This window comes from Echinops telfairi, unplaced genomic scaffold (assembly GCF_000313985.2).
Source record: "Echinops telfairi isolate 266 unplaced genomic scaffold, ASM31398v2 ScPeMD7_14;HRSCAF=57, whole genome shotgun sequence".
NCBI lineage: Eukaryota > Metazoa > Chordata > Mammalia > Afrosoricida > Tenrecidae > Echinops > Echinops telfairi.
Window position 1 is genome coordinate 7,104,692 of NW_022103911.1, and position 16,768 is coordinate 7,121,459.

Sequence of the window (16,768 nt, forward strand, 5' to 3'; positions counted from 1 at the left end):
GGGATTATGTCAACTAGACATTCCTGGCTAGGGGTGGGGTCAAACCTGTCAATCAGGTCCCAGCCTAATCAAACCTCCTTGATGTCATAAATGATTTTATAAGAGTGAGAAACTCTGGGAGCTGCTCTCTTCTGCAACTTCACCTTCCTCCTTGGGACTTCTTCCTGGGACCTCACTGATACTCCATGTCTGCCTCCAGGGGTGGTCCCCTGTGGACCACCTAACCCTGGTAGCTGCTGGTGCCCTGCCATGTTCCCATAGGATTCTGCACTCACTGGCTTGTGATCTCGCTGTTTCCCACTTCACTTTATTAAAAAAAATTTTTTTTTAACAAATAAGATCTTTTATTTGTCACCATTAAAAGTCTGAATTTTAAACAGATTCTTGAACTGGTGGCTCAAAGCCATCAGCTCATTCCACTTTAGCACCTGTCTCATCTCCAGGAGTTTTTCCAAAACTAACCCCTTCACCATGAAACTCCATGGGTCTTCTCAATTCAAACTTGGGCTTCTTCAGCATTTTCACTTTTCTGATGAACACATCATGGAGAGGATAAATAGACAGGCAAGCCTTTTCTCTGTCTTTCCCAATGTTGTCTTGAATCCATTAAGTGGGCACCTCTTTCAAGTCATTTGGCTGCACCTCTCGCATCATGATTTTAATTTTTTAATTTTTAATTTGGCAGACCTGTTGGTGCTGGGCTTAGAGGTCTTCCAAATCCGGTTGTTGTGTTTTTATGAAAACCAACACAGATCAGATGAAGCAGCTAGCCATCAGGAGTCTCAACCTTAACATGAGCTTTAATCGTGGTCTGCCATTGTTTGACTGTGGAGCACATTTTGTCCCCTGTACGATTCATGGCATGGAAGTTGGCCAGGCAGTTTTTGCCTTGAATGGCCTCAGTAATTAGCTTGACCTTTCTAAATGCAACTTCATCGTTCTGCAGGTCAGCAAGACTCATCACAAAAACGTGACTCTGGAAGTCATCAGATGCCATTTTGGTTTCTTGAGTCCTGGTGACACGTGTTTTCCCAATATTTCTTAGATTGAACATAGCTGGCGCTTTCACATCATATCAATCTTTCTGAGAAAATGGATCAACCACTTTCTTCTCAGCTCCTTTTTTGCCAGCTTTTGTAAGGCACCATGGTGCTGCTCAGAGAACCAAAAGGCACTTCACTTTTTGACGTTAGGTACCTGAGTCTGAAGAGGCTGCCATTGGCCCTATGGGCTTGAGTTGCACTGGACTGGAGTGCCTTCTGAGTGTAGTTGCTTCTTGATATAAAGTTCTTTCTTGTGTTACTGGATTTGTGTCTCTACACAATCCAGCCTAATACACTTGGGTTAGATAATTTCTAAGATTCTTGCCAATCTTGAAGTCTATAAATCTTTTTCTGACCTTAAATGCATGAGGAAAATATTGCCTATTCTGCAGCCTGGCTTCTGTCCAGCTTCTTTCTCAATAGTCACCGCGTGCTCCATGTTCCTTCCAGCATTTGCTTATTTCAGCCCATATCAACATTCTGCATTCCAGAGCTTGTTATCATGGCAGCTCCTCCTCCTCCTCATTTCGTTATGACTTGATAACTTACTCTAGTTAAGTCAGACAACACAGCTGTTAATATCATCTCATTTGCTAAGGTTGTGAAAGGTACACAGCAATTTGTTAGGAGCTGCCCAATTAATATTGCCACAAATCAGACTGTCAGCCTGAGCTAGTGCCGATAATGGATACATTCACTCTCTTCCTTTGCTTTGGCTGTGCTACAGGATTTTCCTTAGACTTAGTGGTTGTCGTTAGCCTTCCATGCTAGTCCACTCTCTGGAATCATTTTTCTTACCTAACGCCCCACAGACATATAATCCTATCAAAAGGGTTAAAGAGTGAGCAGGAGTCTTGTTAGGTGGTATCTCCTACTTGTTAATAGAGCATCCAAGGTCTGGGTTCTCTTTCATACTCGTGTTTCCAGACCACTGCCTGTTCTATTTAAGAGAGGTTACACACGTTGTTTTCTCCTCTCTGAGATAATATGTAAAAGAATATTGAACTCTAATTACTGTGTCTTTATTACATTTGGAGCAGGGTGATGTTTCACAAGGAGAATGTGACTTTAAACTGATAATGCAGTACTGGTTGTAAATCAGAGGTGAAGCTAGAACAGCTACATGGACCTATTGTCAATAAATGCCGTAGTATTGAATTCATAAATAAGTAAATGAACAAAAGGAACTGTCTTCTAAGAAGAGAATGGAACCTGTTGTTTAGAGGCTCCAAGTACCCAAAGGGAAATATTGCTCCTCTGTTGTTGCTTCAGATTCTTGGATCACTGTCTGGAATCAGTAGCTATTTCATCAGGGTATTTATTGAGCTCCAGTGGGGACTCTGTTGTTAATGAATCATTCATTCAAATCAGAGACTAACCAAGACTTTCAATTTCACAGCTTGTTTCTTAAGGGGAACCCATTTACCCACTAATACTGGTTTTAATTGCTTTGGCTTCAACCTGAAATTACACATGAGCAATTCCTGATCTGTTCTACAGTCGGCTCCTTGCCTGGTTTTAACTGCTGATATTGAGCTTCTCCATCATCTCTTCCCACATGTAGACAATTTGATTTCTGTGTATTCCCTCTGAAGAAGTTCATGTGGATAGTTGCTGTTTGTATTGCTGAAAAGAGGCATTTACTATGAATAAATCGTTGGTCTTACAAAATTTTATTATTCAAATTCCAGCTTTTTTGCTACCACTAAAACCATATTTTCCAACCTACTATTCCTTCCTCTTTGTTTCTAACTTTTGCATTCTAATTGCCAATAATCATCAAGGCTATAGTCTTTAGTTTATATCAGTAAGTGCTTCAAATTCTCTTCCTTTTCAGCAAGCAAGGTTATGTCATCTCATATTACAGAGTGTTCATGAGTTTTTCTCTAGTCCTGGTGCCCTCTTTTTCTTCATACAATTCTGTTTCTCAGATTATTTGCTCCGCATACTGATAGAATAAGTATGGTGAGAGGATACAACCCTGATGCACACCTTTTCTGATTTTAAACCACGCAGTAGCCTGTTGTTCTGTTCTAACCCATGCATCTTGGTCTCTGTACAAGTTCTGCATGAGCACAATTAAGTGTTGTGGAATTCCCATTCTTTTCAATGCTATCCTGTGTTTATTATGATCCACACTGTCAAGTGCCTTTGCACAGTCAAAATACAAGTGAGCATCTTTCTGGTATTCTGTACTTTCAGCCAAGATTCATCTGACATCTTCAATGATGTCCCTCCAGCCATATCTTCTGAGTCTAACTTGAATGAATTTCTGGCAGATCCCTATTGATATCCTGTTACAACTGTTTTTCAATTATTTTCAGTAAAATGCATTTGATATTAATGATTTTTTAAGATAATGTCTGCATTCTGTTGGGTCACCTTCCTTTGGAATGGGCACAAATATGAATCTCTTCCAGTCAGTTGGCCAGGTAGCTGTCCTCCAAATTTCTTTTTGGTACAGTGATTCTGTGTATTTCTTCAGTTTTCCTTAATGCTTCCTACATCATCCAATATTTTGTTCACCATCCAATATTTTGTCCACCATCCAATATTTTCCTGTATCATCCAATATTTTACCATAGTATTGAAACTGAAGGCTTGAAGTTTTTCTTCAGTTAGAGACATGGTAAGTATATTTTTCCCTTTAGGATTTCAAACTCCAGGCTTGCACATTTCATTATAATGCTTTATTTTGTCTTCTAGAGTTTCCTTTTGAAACTCTCATTTCAGCTCTTTTACTTTATATCTTCTATTCACTTTATCCACTCTACATTCAGGAGCAAGTTTCAGAGTCTGTTTTTGGTGACATAACCTTTGCTCTTTTCATTATCCCTCCTTTTAATGACCCTTCACTTTCTTCATTATGCTGTTCATCAGGTCAACTCACAACTCCTCAAGCATGTTCTTCAGCCATGAGTCTTCAATGTGCCAAATCTGTTTTGAGCTGTTCTCAGAATTCAGGTGTGACATACTCAAGGCCATATTTTGACATTTGTGGACTTGTGTTAATGCTCTTCAGCTTCAATTTGAATTTGCATATGAGCAATTGATGGTCTGTTCTACAGTAGGTCCCTGGCCTCATTTCGACTCATGCTCTTCCCAGAGGTGTAGTCTGTTTGATTTCTCTGTATTCCATCTGGAGATGTCCAGGTGTATGGTAGCCTCTTTGTTCCTAACCTTCACATTATAATAATCAATAATATCAGTGTACCTTGATCGCATGTTTGACCAATTAACACGAAGATGGTGAGGTGGGGAGCACTGGCTATTCTATATTTTCTATGATTATGATCTAAGCACTGTTCCTTTCATTTTTGTTTGTTATAATTGTACCAATTTTCTGTGAAATAATGTTGATACTTCAAGGTCACTAAGGAAGGTGATTTGACTCGTCCTTTTTTTTATGATGTTACTTCCTCATGTTAATAGGATACACATAGGATACATGTAAATAGGATACAAGAAAAAATACATGGGAAGTCTTATTTTTGAGACCTTACATATTTTACTATCACATTTGACTAATAGTTTGGCTAGGTATGAAGTCCTATTTTGGAAAAGATAATATTCTCCTGATTTTAAGACATTACTTCTTTAGAGTCTTGCTTCTAATATTGTATTGAAATGTCTGAGACCATTCTGATCCAACATTCTTCATTTATTAATTTTAAAAACTCTGGAAGCTCTCAACACATGGAATTCAGGACAGATAAATCCCTCAGGAACAATAGTGGGAGTAGCGATATCATGAGGGTAGGGGAATGGCTGGGGAGGGGAAAGGGGGAGAAAGAGGGCACCCATCACAAGGTTGGATATATAGCTGCCCCCAGAGGGGATGAATAATAGAAATGTGGGTGAAGGGAGACAACAGACAGTGTAATAGCAATATATAATTGATCAAGGATTCACAAGGGTGGGAGGCTGGTGAGAAAAGGGGGAAAAGAGGAGCTTATATCAAGGGCTCAAGTAGAAAATGTTTTGGAAACGATGAAGCCATCATATGTACAAATATCCTTGATACAATTGATGTATGAAATGTTATAAGATCTCCCAATAAGATAATATTTTCAAAAAACCCTTGAGATTTCATTGGATCTTATCTTGTTTTCTGTGCCTTGACATTTCATGGTGAGATGCCTCAGTATGGATCACTTTTTACCACATAGATTGGATGCTTAGTGAGTTCATTTAATCTGTAAATCCATACCCTTCAGTTCAGAGAAAATTTCTTGAATTATGTAAGCGATGCTTTTCTCTTGGGCATGCTTTAAGGCAGAGGTTCTTAAGCAGGATTGTGTGTTAAATTACCTGAGAACATTTTCAAAATATACATGTCCAGGTCCCAGCACTAGAGCTTACAGTTTATAAATATAAGATATGGCTCTCAGTGTGTATATATATATTTAAAAGTCCTTGGGAAGTAATTCTGAGAAGCGCCCCTAGTTAAGAACTATTATTTTGAACAACTGTCAGAGTGGGAATTTGGCATCATGGTGCAAAATTGTGTGGAAAAATTGTCTTTGAAATGAAACGTGGGTCCGATGACCCAACCCCATCCTCACATCACACTTAGTTGTTGTGTGATCTTGGGAAAGTGTTCAATAAGAATGAGGATGGTAACCTAGTTTGGGTTTTTGTGAATCTAAATATAAAAACATCTACTGAAGTGCCCGTCACAATAACAAATCTTAAGGAATAGATCACCATTAGGATTGTTTCTAGCTTTCAAGAGAACACAAAAGCAATCACCTAGGTTGCATCATGATGCTGTCTATTGTTCCATTGTGAGGATTTTCTGCGCAGTACAGAGAACCCAAATCCTCATAACTGGACCAATATGATGGACATTGTGATAAATGGAGAAAATATTGACATTTTCAAGGATTTCTTTTTGCTAAGATCCACAAACAATGCTCCCGGAAATAGCAGTCAAATAATCAAATAACATTGCATTGGGCAAATCTGCTGCACAAGACCTCTTTAACGTGATCAAGATAAAGGATGTCATTTTGAGGACTAAGATGCACCTGACCCAAGTTGTGGCATTTCCAATCATTACATGTGCATTGAATCAGGAAGACAGAGGAATGATTGATGCAATGGAATGCTGGTTTTGGCAAAGAATATTAAAAATGCCGAAGATTGTCAGAAGAACAAACAAATCCATCTTGGAAGAAGTACAGCCAGAATTCTTCTTAGAAGCACAGATAGTGAGGCTTTATCTCACATTCTTTGGCTACATTATCAGGGGAGACCAGTTCCTGGAAAAGGACTCTATACCCCTAAACAGAGTAATTGGACAGTGTAAGACATGAAAAAATAGTAATTTATAAATAATCAAGGGTTCATGAGGGAGGGAGAGAGGATGGGGGAGGGAGGAAAATTGAGGAGTTGATACCAAGGGCTCAAGTAGAAAGAGAATGTTTTGAGAGTGATGATGGCAACAAATGTACAAATGTGCTTGACACAATGCATGCATGTATGGATTGTGATACGAGTTGTATGAATCCCCAATAAAATGATTAAAAAATAAAATATAAAAACGTTACTGTCTCAGAAACTCACAGGGGCAGTTCTTCTCTATCCTACATGGTCACTATGAGTCAGAATTGACTTGATGACAGTAAGTTTGTTTTTGATTTGGTTTAACTTATATTACTCTTTAATTGCTCTAAAATGGCTTTGAGGAATATTTGGCTTAACAACTTAGGTGGCAAGCTACAAAAAGAAAGGCTGTTTTCCACTAAAGTTGGATCATCTGTACTATTTTTAGTGACAAGGTTTTGGAATAAGAGACATTTACCCACTCTTCTGATGGGACAAGGAGACAGAACATGAATAGAATGGAGCTTAGGGATTTAGGAGGTTGCAATTGCCAATTCAAATATCTAGCATGATGTCCAAATGACAACATGATGACACGGTTACATTGGTGTCTTCCTTTAAATATTACCTGAGTTTATTGCTGATTCTGACTCATCCTGTTCATCACCTGCTCTTCCTGCCTGATGCTATTGGCATGTATCATAATACAATTTATAAAACACACATGTTTTCTGTTATATTCATCAGATTCTTCTGGGCAGGAGTCTTATCTTAAGAACATTCATACTTCCAGTGCCTAGAATAGTATTGGCATTTAATAAGCACATAGTATACACTTTATTGAATCATCATATTTACGCTGGGTTATGTGTTGGGCTGTTAGCAAGGTCAGCAGTTTGAATCCACTAGCCAATCCGTGGGAGAAAGATGAGGCTTTCTAGTCCTATAAAGCTTTGCAGCCTGGGAAAGCCACAGGGACAATTCTATTCTGTCCTATAGGGCTTTTATGAGTCAAAATTGACTTAATGGCAATGAATTTTGTTTGTTTGAATGATAAGTCAAGGAGCCCTGGTGGTTGTAGTGCGTTGGATGGCTATCCTAAGGGGTGGTGGTTCAAACCTATCGGTGTTCCTTGGGAGAACGATGGGGATTTCTTCTTCTGTAAAGATCTACAACCTCACAAACCTTATATAGGCTTGCCAAGAGTCAGACCTGACTTGACACCTATGGATGTTTGGGATGATATAAGCCCATCGCTCTTTGAGATCATGAGAGTTTATTGGTTTTCAAACTAGAACATTTTTATCAGACTTTTGAAAGTGTGTGTCTTCTAGCTATTTGAGTGTAAATGGCTGCGATCATCTTACGTTACCAAGCAAAGTTATAATTTGGGGTCAATGTTATTTGACTTTTCAGTAATATTATTCTTCAACTCAATACAATAAATAGCCATCAGATATCTATTTTCAAGATACTTTGAATTCTACTGTATAGAAGCTGAGTCAATAGTTATTAGCCAGTCAATATTATCCTAATAAAAACTATATGCTTAGTAGCCTACTTTGTAAGGAGGCTTAACATCACTCTTACATCAGCCATGAACATCCAGCTGTACTTAAAACTTACAGAATCTCACATTAACTGCTTCTTGGAGACATCCTGGAACACTTGCAACTCCCCTTCCAAACAGAAGTACATGACTCCCAGAAGATGGTAGGTCATGAAAGGGGTTCTCACAGTAGTGTGTGAACTTGAATGGGACTCACCAAAACCAAACTCACTGCCAGCAAGTTGATTCCAACTCATAGTGACCCTGTAGGACAAAGTAGAACTGCCCCGTGGGTTTCCAAGACGAATGCTTTACAGGAGTAGAAAGCCTTATCTTTCTCTTGTGGAGCAGCTGGGTCTGCTCTTCACACCTGCTGGTCAAACAGCCAGTCCTGGGGCGCTTGTCCTGGGAGCAAGAGAAGCTCACTGGAAGCAAGGAGGAGGCCCTGGAGCCAATTCGTGGTTACATCTAGAAGATCAAGTCTAGAGAGGAGGACTTGGGGTCTCTGGCTTCACAGTTGAGTGGGTGCAGCTTGGCCAAAGCCAGGGGAGACCTGGGGTCAGATGCAGAAGCCATTTGGAGATGCCTTGTTTGTGCTCTGCTCAAGGGAGAAGAGCATCCGGTGTTCACAGATTAAGGTGTCTACATCATCCTGCACATTAGTGAGGCCATGGGCAGCTGGGGTGTGGCCCGCCTTCCTCTCTACCCTGAGCAAGTCATACAATATTTATTTTTCCCAAGCTGGGAGGGGGTTCTTCAAGACTTGGACTCTGGGACCTCTTTCCAGTCCCTCTTGCAGTGATCCCTGCTAGACTCCCCTTCTTCTGCATCTTAAGGAATTGACTTCAGAGTGAGGGCTGGGAAGGGAGCTTTCAGAAATAAGCAGGCACTGACTCATTGCAAAGAGGAGGCCTTGTCCTCCAGGGTGATGGGGGTGGTGGTGTAGTATGCTCCATCCCCCAGATCTGAGAGGGACAAGAGGACCTTCAGTAGTTGTCTCTAGTTCCACGATGTTCTTCTGCAGCTGAAAAACGCAAACACTTGACTTGGGCCTGACGGTGGCCTGGCCTTAGGGCCCTCTCTTAGGGCAGGAGAGCACCCTTCCCACCTTACATTAGCCCTCTGAACTACTAAAAGTACTAAAACCAAGCCAAAACAGGAGAAAAAAACCCCAAACAAAAAATTAATACCACCCCCTGTCCCCACCCCCTACCCCCCCCCCAAAATAAAATAAGGTCTACTTTATTGGAAACATCAGTCACTGAGTTAGAGATACAGTGAGATTTAGCAGACTGGTCTTCAAAGTCAGGCAAACACAATTTGAAAAACCCCTTGACACCAAGTTGTTTCTGATTCATGGTGACCCTCCTGTTACAGAGTAGAACTTTACTATAGGGCTTTCTTGGCTGTACTTTAAAAAAAACGTTTTAATTGTAAATTGGGTGAAAGTTTATAGCACAGATCATCAGTTTTACAATCCATACACAATTGTTTCATTGCAAGTCCCTCAAAATAATATCCCTTACCCTATTTCTTCTCTGTGCTTTCCCATTTCTTTTTCTTTCCTAGCCCTTCTAATCTTTGTCTTTGGGTAAACACTGTCCTTTTGATCTGAAATGGTTGGTTGTTCTAAGATGTGCATACTTCACAAATGGTATTGTTCCCCTTGTAGACCTGTCTGTTGTTTGGTTTAGGAGGCTTGGTGGGCTGTCTTGTAAGCATTGGATGACTAACTTTAAGGTCAGTGGTTCAAACCCACTAGTGACTCCTCAGGCACATTTACAAAACCTTGGAAAACCTATGTAGGGTTTATATGAGTTGGAATTGAGTCAGTGGCAGTGGCTGGGGTATGTTTTGACTGAAAGTTGAGCCACAGGAGTGCGTTCAATTACAGACCTCACAAATGATTAAGGAGGATAGTCACAGGACCCCCACCAATCTCTACTGGACCACCAAACCTGGTTTCTCTTATAATTTTGAGTTCTGTTCCTCATTTTCGCTTGCTTTATCCAGGACCTTCTGATGGGATCTTCTTTAGAGTGGTTGGTAGTGGTAGCCAGGCACCAGTTAGTTCTTCTGGCCTCAGGGTCGTGGAGACTAAGAGTTATTAATCTGTTCATCTAATTGTTTCATGTGTCTTTTGATTTTCATCAGCCTTCATTCCTAAGGACAGGAATTGATCAATAACTGCATCCTTTTTTCTCTTTTTACTTCTCAAGTAAGTCATTTTTATAAATTTAAATAATTTTATTGGGAACTCTTACAGTTATCATAACATTCCACTCACTGTTCAATCGCATCAAGCAGTATTGTATAATTGCTATCACAATCAGTTTCAAAACATTTTCTTTCTTCTTGAACTCCTTGATATCAGCCCCCTTTTGTCTCCTCGCTCCTCTACCATAGCCCCCAGGAACCCTTCTCCTTTCAAAAATGTCCTATAATATTTTTTTCATATCTTACACAATCCAATATATCCATTCACATACAATTCTGCCGCTTGATCCCATAGAGTGGTCTTATGCAGTCACCAATGGTCACCAGTACTATCAGCTCCCCATCCACACATGCCCCCCACCCTCTCTCTCTGGCTTCCTGTACCCTCAGGGAACCATTACTACTGTTACTGTTTCTGTTATCTATCTTGACTTTTATGCACCAAACAATCTTAAATATACAAATGAACATATGCAAATCTAACATGATTAATGAGGTAAATGAATAAAAAATAATAGTAAATGGAGGAATATTAAAGAAATAGAGGATAGTTATGTGGTTCATCAGTGCCATATCACACCCTGCATTTATCATCCCTTCATGTGGCCCTTCTGTGAGACACTGTCCAATTATCTTACAGATGGGTTTTGGGTCTCCACTATATCCACACCTTCACATGGATTTGGTTGCTTGTATTTGAACTTCTGATACCTCTTCTCGTCGATACCTCATGATAAGACAGGCTGGCGGGCTTCTTCCATGTAAGCTTTGTTGATTCCCTGCTAGATGGCTGCTTGTTTAACTACAAGACTTTAAGACCTCACACATTAAGTCTCTTAATAGCCAGCACCATCACCTTTCTTCACCACATTTGCTTAGGCACCCATTTTATCTTCAGTAATTGTGTCAGGAAAGCGAGCACCATACAACAGTGCTTTAGTAGAACAAGCCGAATAATTACATCTTAGATGGTCACTCATAAACTTTTAAGTCCCCGGACCCTATTAATCTGAGTAGGCTGTAGAACAGTGCCTTTGTGGAGTTTGGTTTAATTCTCAACCTTTTGATTAGTAGCTAAGAACAAATCATTTGTGTTACCCAATGACATCAAATTAAGGAAAATATCCATAAAATTGTCAAGCGTGTATATTTGTCTCTGTCACTATTTCTTTTCCATCTCTTCCTTTCAGGTTATGTCTTAAAGAAATGACCCACTTTGTGGCTATTGTTCTTAGTAACTCTTGTTAACTAATGTCCTGGCAGAAGTGTAGCAGTATTACCAGTCTGTACAGTAGGTTAATCATGTGACTGAATTCTGGCCAATGGAATGTGGGTGGAAATGATTCACTAGCATGATCTTTATGCTATGAATTTAAAATATCCTGCACAATCTCCCCTCCTTTCCATCGTTCATTCCTGCTCTCCTTAAAGAACTCCAGACATCTCCATCACACTTTGTATGATCAAGACGTACTTTTATTGTGTTAGGCTACTTAGATTCCAGTTTATTCTGTAGCATAGCATTACCTGCTTTGATCAATGCATAGGGGTATTTTCAATTTCATAGGTGATTATTGAGAATTTTAAAGTCACAAATGAATACAACTAATAATAGGATGACAAGCACTTGGGTGACTCTCGGGACAGGCAGTTGGCACAGCCGTAAGTTGTGTCATGAAGATGACACTCTTTGAGCCTGGAGGATATTGTTTTGACCTTGGAATTTGCCTCTTCCTTGCTTGGTTCCTGTTCCCATTATGGCTTTAGTTTTTTTTTTTTTTTTAAGAGTGGTAAACACTCATGAAAGGGAGAGACTGTGGGGATTAAAAGAGATGCCATATGTAAAATGTCTAGATCAGTGCCTGGCACAGAGCACGTGCCAGAGTCATCCCGGGTGAGCATCAGAAGTGTGATCTCATAATTAACTTGGTAAATTTCTGATTCACAGATGGATGTTATTTACATTAGTAATATCTAGTAGTTTAAGATTTGTATTTAAAATGTGGGCTCTTTAAATTTCAATATCTCTGCACTCTGACTGCCTTGCCAAAATTGATGAATGGGTAAGTATTGTGGTAGTATGTGATTAATGGTAGTATTGTGATTTTCCTGTTGCTTTTCCATAGGAGGTAAGAGCAACATGGCCATTGTGAGACGTAATTGTTCTCCAGGCCTACGCCAGAAAGGTCTCCATGGATTTGGCTGTTAGCTGGCCAGTTGGTGTCCAACTGCTTGGATGGGTGCCAGTCTGAATTTTTCTAAAGGTCAGGAAAAATATACTGAGCCATGGGCATAATGACTTCGAGTTCTAATCATGTTTATCTTAAAATTATTTCTTTCCATAAACAATAGCAGGAAGAGCTTGGAATGGGGGTAGAGAGGTGGTTTTAAAAAGACCTGAGACCAGACCTCCGCAGTTCCTAGCGTTACCACTGTGTGACAAAGCGAAGGTCAACTCCCCAGTGGGGATTCTTCACCTTTCTAGCAAGAGCGTTAGACTAACGAAACTTTAAGGGTCCTTTCTCTAACTTACTGTAGCCCCCAAACACCTGAAGTCTCACATAGCTAAGTCTCTGTATAAGAATGAATTGAAAGTAGTATGCAAAAGGTAATTAAATAAAAAAATATTTTAATCATTTTATTGGGGGCTCATACAGCTCTTATCACAATCCATCCATACATCCATTGTGTCAAGCACATTTGGACATATGTTGCCATCATCAAAATAAAATATTTTTGAACACTCTCCATAGACTACCAAAAATGGGTTGTGCATTCTTCTTCTTTGGTGGGGAAGTTGCTGGTTTTTTTCTTTCTTTTAAAAAACAATTCAGCTTGATGAGGGCAATAAATGTACAGATGTACTTGACACAACAGATGGATGTATGGCTTGGGATAAGAGTTGTACGAGCCCCCAATAAAATGATAAAAAATAAATTAATAAAAAATTCAGCTACCTGTAGTGTGTGGCTTTGATGCTGGAAGACATGCCTTTGGTATTGCACATACCAGAAAGGCCATTCATGGCAGTCAGGCTTCTACGTTAAAGCAGAATAGGGAGAAAAGCCTGGTTTCTATTTCTGAAAATTTCCAACAAAAAACTATGGATCACAACAGACTATGGTCTGACTTGTTTGCTTTGGATGCATCATCAGGAGAGATCAGTCACTGAAAGAAGCCACAATGGTTGGTGAAGTAGGAAGCAGTGAAATTGAGGGAGATCCTTTGTAAAAAGATTGCTCCAGTAGCTGCAGCGATGGACTCAAACATGCTGGTGATGGGACATCTGTGGGATAGAATGGTTATCAGGAGCCAGAGTTGACTTGAAAGTGGCTATCAATTTGTTTAGGTGCCCTGGTGGAGCAGTGGGTTAAGCATTGGATTGATAACTTCAAGGTGGGCAGTGTGAAACCACCAGCTGCTCCTTGGGAGAAAGATGAAACTATCTGTTCCCCCAAAGATTTATAGTTGTGGAAACACTAAGGCGCAGTTCGACACTGTCAAATAGAGTCTTGATGAGTTGGGATGTACTTGATGGCAGTAGGCGGAGATCTTTCGAACTATCTTTCTATCAGGTATTGAGCTACCTATTTGTTTTTTAAAAAGCTTTATCAAGATGTGGTTTATATACTATACTATTTATCCATTTATAGTGTACAATTCAGTGGTATTTAGTCTGGGAATGCATTCTTAATACATAAAAATATATTAACTACTCTTCAGTTCACTATTGACCACATAATCTTTCACATGGACATCAAGTGCTCCTCAGAACTCTGAATCTCCAAGGGGCCCCTGGCAATTCCATCAATTCTCCCTTGTAACCATTCCACCTCTCTGTCTCTCTGTCTCTCCAGATACTTCTCTCAGCTTCTTAGTAGATGGATCCACTGGGACTGCCTGCTTTTCTGTTTTCTTTCTGTTTGCCCATTACTCCGATTCTGTGCAATTGCAGAGAGCCCAAGAGCAACTTAACCCACTGAGAACATTCTTCTTTTGGGCATGACAAATGGGCCTGTGTTGGGGAAGACTGTGAAGTCTCACACTTGGTTATTTTTATTCTTGTTGCACTATGGCACACCGCGACCTGTTCTTCCGGTTGGTCTTCCTCTGGCAGCTCCAGCCAGTGTTGCCATTGTGCATAACTGGACATGCAGTGTTGCTTCTGAGGAAGATTTAGACTTTCGGGGATCAGCTTGACTTCATTCTGAAGAGATTGACACATATTCCACTTGCTTGGCTTGTGTTGCAAACTGCAAAGCTTGGATTCCACCTCAACCTAAGGAGAATTAGGCCCTTGATAGCATCTCTGGGATGCTGTGGGTGTGTCCACATAGTGAATGGCCTGCCCTCACCTGCTAAGACAGGCACCTGCCTGATAAGCCACACCAGGCTCTTGGCTCACCAATAAATCATTGCCATAAAGTAAAAATTTCACCATACCCCACTTTGTTCAGCATATTATTTTACACTCATGAAAATCAATGAAAGAATAAGTATTTAGTAAATTATGCCTTTAGATTTTGTGTAACACATGATTCCTGGTTTCAAGAAGTTTTAAAATGGTGAAGAACATATACGCGCATTGAGCATTATCATATTAGTCATAAATGGAGCTTATCTTTTAGGACAAAATTGATTTTTTAATTGAAAATATTTTTATAATAACCTCAAATCAAACCAAATTCATTCTCATTGAGTTGATTCTGACTCATAGCAGCTCGTAGGGCACAGTAGAACTGTTCCATGGCGTTCCAAGACTACAAATCTTTATGGGTACGGATAGCTTCATTTTCTCCTGTGGAGCACCTGTTGGATTTGAACTGCTGACCTTGTGGTTAGCAGTCCGTTGCTTAGTCCACCACATTTCCAGGGCTCCTAGGTTGGTATTGTAAAATCTGATTCAAAATGTTTTAAAATCAGGGGTTTACGCTTCATCATGAATGATCTAAACACCTATTTAAACAAGTTAAATATTCTCTGCAACTCAAAAAAAAGAAGTACATTGTTTAGTGTAATTTTTTAATAATATAGTGAAGAATGAAGAAAAACGTATATGAAGGCTGAAAAATGTTGTTTCCAAGCTGTGGTCATTACGTAATCTTGTGTCAACTTGAGGATATTAAGAATGCAGGGGTGGAATCTAGCCTGTCAATCAAATCACAGCCTGATGGTGCTTCCTTGTGTGCGTGACCATCTCATGAGGATTCTGGGAACTTCCTCTCTCTCCCTGGAGGAGGGCCACATTCTCTCGCCACTTCACTTTCCTGCTGTTGAGATGAAATAACCATGTGGAGACCCTCACTAGTGCTGAGGTGCTTCTGCGGCCACTGGATCCACAAGATATTTCACCCACTGCCCTGTGATCTTCCTGCATTCGGCATCATTGTGAGAGGCAATGTGAGTCTGAAGAGGAATTTATGGGCTAGTATAGAACATATGGGCTAAAATTGGACTTAGGGACTTGATCTGGACTAGTATGGGATGTTTTCTCCATATACATTGCTCTTTGATATAAAGTCCTCTCTTACACATATATGAGTGTCCTGGGATTTGTTCTTTAGTCAACGTGGTCTAACACACTAGCAATAGCTAGTGTTAGAGATCTTGTTATGCATACCCATGTGTTATACATACATAATGTATGCATGTGTAATGGAGTCAGAATATACTTACTATTGTATAACCCGCTTTTTTCCACTCACCAGTTATGTCAGGATCTGGTTTCTTTATCAACGAATGTAGACTGATATCAGTATATTTCACAGTAGCAAAGTATTCAGCTGTGTACCACTTGTCTGGCAGTTTGTTTTCCTACGGTGGCTTGTGCGTTGCTCTGATGCTCGAAGCTATATGACTGGTGTAGTTTAAATACCAGTGGCATCATCCAATGTAGACAGGTTTCAGTGGCACTCCTAGCCATAGGTTCCCAAACCTATTTGTTCTACTGCCCCGTTTTCTGAAAACAAAACAAAACAAAAACCTAAAGAACAAACAAACCACACACACACACATACACACAACCCTACTCAGCACCCTTGCTTCTCGACAATTAAAACCTTCTGTACTATAGCCCATCATCGAGGATAAAGTGTAGGTGTCTGCTTTTGGAGCCCCATTGGATTGTTCCAGCACCTCCCAGGGACAGTATCACCCACTTTGGGAAACTCTGTTCTATTTAAGATAGATTAGAGAAGAAAGGTCTGGTGATCTATTTTCAAAAATTAGCCACTGAGAAGTTTCTGGAACACAAGGGAATGCTTTCTGATGACCCCTCTAGGTCTGAAGGCATTCAAAATACGGTGTCCACAATAATGGACTCAAACATTCAAGATGGATGAGGACCAGGTAAGGCTTTGCTAAGTTGTCCTTCTGATAGCCAGGAGTAAGAACTGACTTTGTGACAACTAATAACACCATTCAATTGTACCACTGTAATTTATTTAACAATTCTCTTATTAATAGAATGAAAATATTTCTAGTTCTGTATGTCATTATAAACAATCATTGTATGTGTGCCCAATTATCTCCTTAAAATAGACATGAATAAATAAAAAAATAGACAAATATTTCTTAGAAATGAAATTGCTAAGTCAAAGGCTGTATGCATGCAAGCCTTTGATCACAGGGC

The 16,768-nt window shown here is 39.9% G+C and overlaps 1 pseudogene; it reads right to left on the bottom strand.

The window, feature by feature from the left end:
- Nucleotides 1-372: 372 nt before the first annotated feature.
- LOC123521374 lies at nucleotides 373-1,482 on the bottom strand (annotated as a pseudogene).
- Between the last annotated feature and the right edge of the window lie 15,286 nt (nucleotides 1,483-16,768).